Consider the following 9580-nt stretch of genomic DNA (forward strand, 5'->3'; position numbering starts at 1 on the left):
ACGGTGGAAATCCAAAATTCTACTACAGTTGAAAATGTCTTTGTTACATATACCTATATATATACAATTAATAAAGTATATTATGTAGATGGCTACTGGATATGTATTGTAATTTAATTTATTATTCATCAAAGCATCAAATTCTCGCAGTGAAGGACATATAACGCGGAACCGTATAAGCCCGGGTCTTTGCACGTTAAAACCTCAATGTCGCATCGCGCAAAAGCCTTCCCGCCCGGGGTGAAGGCTTTTATAACCCGCTCTCGGAGACTTCGGGGCAGGAAGTAATATCGACGCCGCGCTATCCCGTGTCGGCCAAACCGCTAACGGGAATTTACTGTTAAAATTCATTACCCATGTTGACTGGGGTAAGATTTGAAAGGGATGCTTAAAAGTTCGTTTTATTACGTTTTATTTTATAGATAGCAATAAAACAAACTTAATTTAAAGAGCCAGTTGTTCACATTGTAAATATTACAACACGAGGATTAAAATGACACAAGAACATTGGTTTAAAAGTTAAGTATTTCAACTTCAAACAATTAAGGGGGCACATGCTCAGCGTACGTCAAAATGGAGCTTTTATGCTATTTTCAAAGCATGATCCTGGACATTCCTTAAACGTTGTAGATAATCTATTTACATAATTTTGAAGCCTTAATATCTTTTATATTTATTTTAAACATGATTTGATGACTGCATAAAGTATTTTTATTACATAAAGTAGTATTCTTTTAAACCTCTTGCTCTAATGTTTTAGAATATAGTCATATTTCAGTACGTCCATTGAAGTGGTGTTAAGATTTTTTATGTTTATTAATTTTTAAAATCATTTATAAAACCATTAGTAAAATTTATGTCAACATTATTATAGTGAAATATTTACAATAAAAAATTATATTGATAATCTCTGTGATCCCAAATTTGACAAGAATTAGGCATTTTATTATAAAAAAAATGAGCAAGATTTGCACATTTAAAGATACTGATTATAAGCTATGTTTTTGACCATTCAAATGTGAAAAACAGTCTACGAATAATGTTTGCTTTATAATAATTATCGACCTAAGAATAAGGTAGTATTTTTTTGAAATACACCATTTCTATTGACATTTCCTAGTAGCTAAGCTACAACATACGGCCGTAGCCATAAATTGACAAACGATAAATGAAGTAGGGAGTGAGATCATGGTAACGCGCGTGTTTGAACATGTACCGTTTAAAAAAAAATCGGTTAAGTATAGCACATTGGCATGTGGGCCGTTAATGGTTTTTATCACGATATAAAAAAGGTATCACGTCGTTAATAGCGAGGGATACATTTTATATACCGTTGCGACAAGCGGATTTGAAAAACAATATATTTTAAAATATGGAAACGCCTTAAAAAATAAAGTACCTACTAAAGAATAGTAATTGGGTACCTTAGATTATATATATCTGTCTTGATTGACCGCGGGTAATGATGTACTGGTGAGATCGATGCGATCAAGAGATTGATTATATTAATGAACTAAGAAACTCGATTCGGGTGAAGGAATCGTAAGAATAGTAGTGCGTCTCGTGACAGATTCTATTTGTGAGTAAGGATTCATGCATTGTTCTTCCAATTTATACAAATGCAGTCCATAGAGATATTGTAGCAATTAACAAGTCATAACACACCATACTGTTCTAGTTATGATTGAAAAAATGCTGACTATTATTATCGCTCTATTGTCTTGTTTTGACAACAAAACATACACATTAAAGCAGTGGTTTCCAAACTTAATGTTGCTACGCCCCCCTTTAAAAAATCTTATCTCGGGGCCTCCCCTCTTATTTCATAAAATAATACACGCATTACAAAAAAATTGTAATTGACAGAATACTCGTAATAACAAGAATTTACTATTAGTATCTACATAATTGTATATTAATTTTTAATCCGATGGATGTGCTTGTTTGTTATATTAGCATTAAGTTTATCAAAATGCAGATAATTCAGCAAATAATCCAGTTTTGTAAAAATATGTTACGAATGGTAACATTACTTGCATTGCTTTGCTTGACAAATATATTCTACACTTCGATTCAATTAAAATACCATGAACAAGGGTTTCACTCTGAAGTTTTTGTTTCAATGAAGTATCGCATGATAATTATATCATTTTATTTTTTACTTTTCAATAGAAGTCAATCCAAATTAATCATCTCGATCGCGCCTCCTTTCGCCTTAGTCTGCGGCTCCACAGGGAGGCGCGCCTCCCAGTTTGAAAATCGCTGCATTAACGTGTATCACTCATTTAATGCTAAGTGGTATGATTGCTACATTTACAATACGTCAGCTGATTTTGAAACAACTTACTGAAATTATTTATTATTTATATGCGTAAATGTACGCCTCATATTTTAGTCGGATTATTGATGAAAAAAATGATGCATACACTTGTCTATATAAATATAAATAATATATGTAGGCTGTTTCAAAAAACTCTTCTGCAAAATATTTCAATTGTGAGTTAGAATAGTTCTGAATTCAGCGGACGAATAATAAATAATTACAAGATAAAAAGAACTTTTTATATACAACGTTTTTAAATTTTCTGTTGAATCATATAAACTTGACTTGACTAGCTTAAACGATCAAAAAAATTGTACTTGATAGAAATAATACTGGAATTTCATATTGATTTCCATAGTAACGCACGTATATATAAATAATTTTGTTGCTAGGACCCCAGACCCTAGCAACCAATAATAGTGTCGAAATAACTTTTCATACAAAACAGAATTAACTGAAAATGAATTCAATTCTACTTAAAGATGGCTTAAAGTATTAAAAATGCAAATGTGTGTTCTGATATATTCGAAAAGTTTTAAATGTCTAGCTAGTCGGGAAGTTAGTTAAAAATCGATTGCAAGATTTGTACCCTACAAAAAACCACCGGACAAATAAGAATACGAGCTAAGAAAAACGTTGTAAAAAAATACGTAATAACATAACTACCGGAATATTGAATCAAAAATAATAACAGAATGATAATATAAAATTATTTCATGAAAGTTTTTTGTGTTACTTTAAAAATGACCACTGTTTAGGTTTAGAAGATCAAAAAATACTAGTGATAAGTGTCGTTAGAAAAATAAAATATGCAGCGCACTCCATGCAACAGGTGAATACTTTCATAGCCCGTTATGTCTTAATCAGAATAATCGATTTTCATTTAAAATTTACTATCAAATGGAAAAAAAATACAAATAAAAATCCTCAAAAAATAATGATCCCTTTTAGGCGTGATGAAATAATGACAGGGCTGGAGTGATGAATAATTAATAACGAAGCGAGTTGAGAGAGGAAAAAAATAAACGTTTCGTTGAGTGAAAAAGTGAAAGTGGACTAATGGAAATGTTATTGAACGCGATTCAAGGGGCCGGCAGACTTCAACAGGTATCTTGATGCGGTTCTTATAACTTATGCAAAAGCCGTCTTAACTAGGGTGGCCATCAACTTGATAATATAGTGATTTAAAATAAACGGTAATTGAAAATAAAAAAAGTTTTTAGACAATTTGGTGTCAATAAAACCGCTGAAGAAACCTTCTCTAGAAGACAAGCGTAAATAATATGCAGAAATAAAAGAGTAAAAAATACTAATACAATGCTTGCCAAAGTTGTCAATAATATTCTGTTCATCGTACAAGATAAAAAACTGGATTTTAGTATGACTGTAACTTGTAACACAGAAAAACTGTGTGTTGGGGGGGGGGGGGGGGGAGGGTCCATTTTGAAAAAAAAGCCTTAATATTTTTTTTACAGATGTTTAAGGTGGTTACATGTAAATTGTACGTTAAACATTTCACCGTGGCACAGTTCGCCGTGAGCTTTCTATCGGAAAGAGATAACCGTATATTATACGGTCTCCAATTTTATTAGATTCTATAATATGAACATTAATTCAATATTCATAGGTGATTTTTGAAAAATACATGAATTCAAGAATGAAAACCTAACCTTACAAATAATCGGCAAGTATATCGGCTATTTTCAAAAAAAAATTGCTGCTGGCTTCCTATAAAGTATAAACCGACAAAAACCGTGTTTTATTTAGACATGAATTTTATGTCAGTACTGTACGACACAAAGAGGTTGGACGGTCTTTAATATATGGTCATATATTTCCAATACAACATTTCACGGTGATGTGTGATACGGCGAACTGCATTATGTACAAGTTTCCGTTCACGGCGATATTTTCTAACAAGAACACATCAGTGGGTCTATTCTTTATACACGGCGGCTATTGGCGGTAGTTTATCATATTTATGTATTGAGGTGGTTAATTGTTACAATAATTTAACCTTTTAAATTATCAAAAAGTGCTATGTTTTACCAGCCCCTCTCTTGGCTATGTTAAATTTTAAAGCGAGATAGACAGTTTTGTCAGTTTAGACGGCTAAATTATTGTAACAATTATAATACATAATATGATAAACTACCGTCGATTGCCCCCGGTAGTCGCCTTGTGTATAGAATATATCCACTGAGGTATTCATCATTTTGACAATAATGACAACCAACTGTATGAAGTAAAAAAAGATCTAAGCACAGTACTTAAGCCAGTAGCTTAATTGGTAAAATTCACGTCTGTATTGCGATAGACGTGGATCCATTCAACCTTTTTTCCCGATATTAATTTCGTTATGTATGGCTAGCGACACCAGACACCAACACAAGTTTTGTCATTAACAGCGAACAAATTGAATGTGTGACCCATTATCAATATTTAGGCTCATAGGTCTATGAGAAATGGCACCAGTCCCAGGATATAAAAACTAGAATTGAAATCGCATGGAGTGCTTTTCTCAAAATGGGACGCCTCCTTAGCAATCGAGACCTTAACCTAGGTCTGAGACTGCGTATGGTACGTTGTTATGTCGTCTCAATTCTTTTCTATGGTATAGAACTATGGACGCTAAACCAAAAAAATGTCACGGAGAGTTGAAGCCTTTGGGATGTAGCTGAATAGACGCATCCTCAAAATTCCTTGGACTGACCGGATGACAAATAATTTAATGTCAGACTCGGCCATATTATAAGAGGACAAAAGTACAGCATTCAAGGATTCAAGGAAAGATCAATGGTAAGCGTAGCAGAGGACGGCATTTCGTGGCTTAAGATTTTGATGGTGAAGAGTGATGGTGGCCGACTTCCTCTAAGGGATGGCTCAATAAGAAGAAGATGGCTACAGTTTCAATCACACCACAAATATTTATATAAGAAGTTCATAAGATTTAATTAAGAAATATCCTATAAAATTTGGATTTGAAATATTTTTTAAATCATGGTAACCTCAACCATTTCGTGCGATGGGAGTTTCAATTTTTTAAGGCAATTACACCAGCTGAGATTCTTGACCTTGTATAAATAATTCATGCATTGAACGCCCGATACAAATCCCACAAATTGTTTATAAAAACGACGATGTCGTTATGGATAAGGTAGGGTTAAAAACTTTTCTTTTTCGCGGAATTGAGTGTTAGCCGGATAGAAAAAAGTTGACAAGGAAATTTGATTTGATTTTTAAATGAGACTTTTCATTAATAATAAATGAACTGATATGATATCATTGTTAAAGAATCGATATTATACGTTTATTTAACGGTTGTTTTGCTTTGTGAAAAATAAGTTAAACACCAAATATATTGCCAAACATAAAAAAATATTATTATTATAAACCAATTGGGTACCACACACAGTGAAGATTTATTTTAATTTTAATCAAATTCTACACTATTATACAGGAATCGTTTTTAGTGTACCGACTTTATATGCCTATGTAACTATGGTTTCCACTAACTACTCCATACGTACATCTTCTTCTAGCGTGAATCTTTATTGAAATACAGTTTAACTCTTCTTCTTCTTGATCGTACACTCATGGTTGAGAATCATGCCCACTTTTTAATTTTGCCATTCTTTGAGCGACCAAGACTTTCCATCTATCTCGATCTTCCGCTTCTCTCAGAGTAGAATGAATGGTACCCCCCCAGTCAGCTCTTTCACTTGGTCGCTCCAGCGCGCAGACGCTCTTCCTCTACTTCGCCTTCTCTGAAGGCCATCCAAAACCTGCAGTCTCTCCAGGTTGTCCGGTCCGCATCTGACAATATGTCCAAAAAACTGCAGAATGTGTCTTAGACATACTGTCGAGAGCCGTTCCTTTATCTACAGTCTCTGTCTTGACTGGTTCGTCCTGCGTTCTGTCCAAAAATACAGAGCATTCGGCGCCAACACTACATCTCAAAGGCATCAATTATTGCCTTCCGCTCTTTTGCCTTTAGGGCCCATGACTCGACTTCGTATAAAAATATAGAGGACACTAATGTTTGCGCAAACATCATTTTTGTGGGAATCGAAATTCCCCGATCTTTTCATATTATAGTGGTAAGACGTGTCATCGCATTTTTTGCAATTTTTGTGTGCCTTCGTATTTCCGCTTCACATCTGCCTTTTCCACTAACGGTCGATCCCAGCTATACAAACTCGTTCACTGTTTCCAAGTTTTGGAGTATACTTTCTGTTGGTAGAAGGTTAGCTCGACCTACACTCATTAACCTGGTCTTATTCCTATTAATAAGGAGGCCGTATTTGTGACTCCTTTCCTCCACCCGGTGTAGCAGCTCTGTGAGTTCTCTTTCATCAGCAGCGATTAGTTTATAAAAAGGATTTATTTGGCTTTGAGTAATAAGTAATTAATGTAACTAGCAGAACCAACTGGTGGAAGCCAGCTACCTTGCTAGGTCTTACAGCCAACTTGGTGCCTTTACCATGTGGTAGTGGATTTTACTATAATCAGTATAAAACAACTCTTGTTAGTTTAATATGACATTTTGGATCACTCAGTCACAGGGATACTTTTAGTTTTCAAACATTTAGATTATTACAGTAGACCTTGATACATATTTTGATTTTTTCACAGATCAAAAACTAATGACTAAAAACTGTTTCTCGTAAAAGTTATTTAAATATAACTTCTGCGCAAGGAAGGGGGAAGGACATGAGTAATATGTTCAATTTAGAGAATGTTTCAAGAATTTGGAGCTAACTGAATAATCTTTAGAATTTGTAAAGAAGAACAATCAGTGACGCCCCTAGACAAAATGCCGCCCCTAGGCAGCGCCAAAATGCCGCCACATTTTTTTATACAATATTTTTATCATCCTTTCATGACTCCAATATCTAAGAAATGTGTTGTATGAATACATTACTAACAAAATGTATACCACTAAATGCCATCCCTGCTTCAATAGACAATTAATAGGTATTGCGAGTCCATGATTTCAGATACATTTAAAAATACGCCTGACAACTTCCAAAACTCGTGAGTGACTAGCAAACATTTTACACAAAATTGAGTAATTATGTACCTAGATACCTATAATTCGCAAATCTGCACGTTGTATTGCTGTTCACCAAGGACGAGATGTCCAATGAAAACGGTAAGTAAACTAGACATCGCGAACCCAACAAAACATTATAGTATTTGCCGCCCTTCGGGTAACTGTCGCCCCCAAGCGACGCTCAATCTGACTACCCCCATGGGATGGCACTTAGAACAATCGTGGGGTTGCTGCCAAAAGTTGTTAAGTCGATAATTTAGCTATCTAGTTTATATATAAATATGTATGCTAGGAAAATCAAGGTCATTCGATATGTACATAAAGCAGAATGATATTAGCATTATGCGTGGTTATATAGGGCATGTCAACTTAAAATTTAAATTAAACCGTATCATGATTTCGAGAGTTAGATGTTGCAGTAACTCCACGAATTGATACATAAATATTTTCGAATATTTTTTCATCATCATTTTACAATTTAAAAGGTTACTGGACGTTTATAAATTAATATTACTACAACACGTGTTGGGAATCCAATCCCGAGCCAAAATTCTGATCCCTGGATTCCGGGATTACAATTTGACAATCCCCCGGCATTGGCATTTTTTTCCATTGTTAATATCGGTCAAAAAAAAATCTAGTATAATTTATACTATTTAAGACATTTATTGTTAATATTGTATACGTTCAATCATGGAAATACATACGTTTAATGGAGTAAATAATATTGTGATATAAATAATAATGTGAATTTAATATGAGATTGCTGTTTCTGATAGTCAATACTTAATGAATGGGTTAGCGAGATTTAAAATAGTAAAGCAAATCATGGTGTACTTATGGCCTTTCCGCTTCATAAATCTATATAACCAGCCAAATACGAAACTGTCGTAAAACGTATGAGATCATGGTGGAATTACTTTGTTAATAGTGCGAAGGATTGGTTTTTCCAATCTTTCTCATTTTTTATTAATTTAAGTGAAAAAATAAAATGAATCGGCAACTTACACATGGGTATAAATCAAACTTCATTCAAACTCAGTTTATTTCTAATGTAGTTATTTGTTATTAAAAGTATTTTTTCTGTTATATTTTCGTTTTTATTTTATTTTCCATAAAAATTGATCCCGAACGTTTCGGGAATATGTTTATCAATCCCGGGATTCATAGGTATCGAAAATAGCTCGGGATCCCGGGATTGGAATCCCTAAACACGTGCACTAAAGTCAGTAATTGTTAAAATTTGAGAGGTAATCAATGTCCATGAAAACACGAAATATGAGAAAGATGGGAATGGCCTTAATTTGTTACTATGTGCGATTACAGTGAATAATATAATATGCTATAAAATATACTTCACATAAAAGTGTATTTGGGTCCAAAGCATGCTGTATCCAATGGGTTACGAGAACAAATGCCTGACAACCAATTTTCTATTAATAATAAAAAGAGTTTCAACATAATTTAATATGTACCTCATACTGTGTTTTCATCGTGGAGTAGAATTTTTTATAACATGTATAAGTTTGACTTCTTGATTAATATTGAAATCTGATACATTATGTACTTACTGTACATGCTATGTTAAACTTTTTCTTGATTCAGAATTACTAAGCACTTTTTTTAACAAAGCTACTTTATTCTGTGACGCATAGCAACAAGTGCTTAGCTGCTATAGCTCAATCCATAAACAGTGAACTATAAATTTAGAATTATTCTGAACAAACGATTGGAGCATACATAGGTAATTTGCAAACACCCATTATAAAAAATCATATTTGTTGGGATTTGAGCCCGTATAACCACTGGTATCGCGCCAACTGTGCATTAACCAATTATGCTACAATCCTCCTATCTAATTACGATTATTTAAACTAGGATAGCCACCATGAATGGTATGGAATGATACATTCTGAAAATCGTGTGAATTATTTGTCGAATAAAAGAATCGGTGTATTAAAAATTGTTAGCAAGTTTAAGTAGACGTTACAACTAAAATATTTAGCAAGAGTCTGGCGTCGGTTAGTAATTATTAAGGTAATGAATATTCCTTGATTTAATACTCAGAAACCGATAGACAATTTATTATAACACGATTTGAAAAACACTTCATCTAAATCTGAGATGTTTTCAAGTTATGTATATTCAATATATAGAATGTTACATTTTCAAAATCTTGTGAATTATTCGTTGAATAAAAG

Source organism: Rhyacophila brunnea, unplaced genomic scaffold (assembly GCF_057557595.1).
Source record: "Rhyacophila brunnea isolate RB1 unplaced genomic scaffold, BYU_Rbru_1.0 scaffold_14, whole genome shotgun sequence".
Lineage (NCBI taxonomy): Eukaryota > Metazoa > Arthropoda > Insecta > Trichoptera > Rhyacophilidae > Rhyacophila > Rhyacophila brunnea.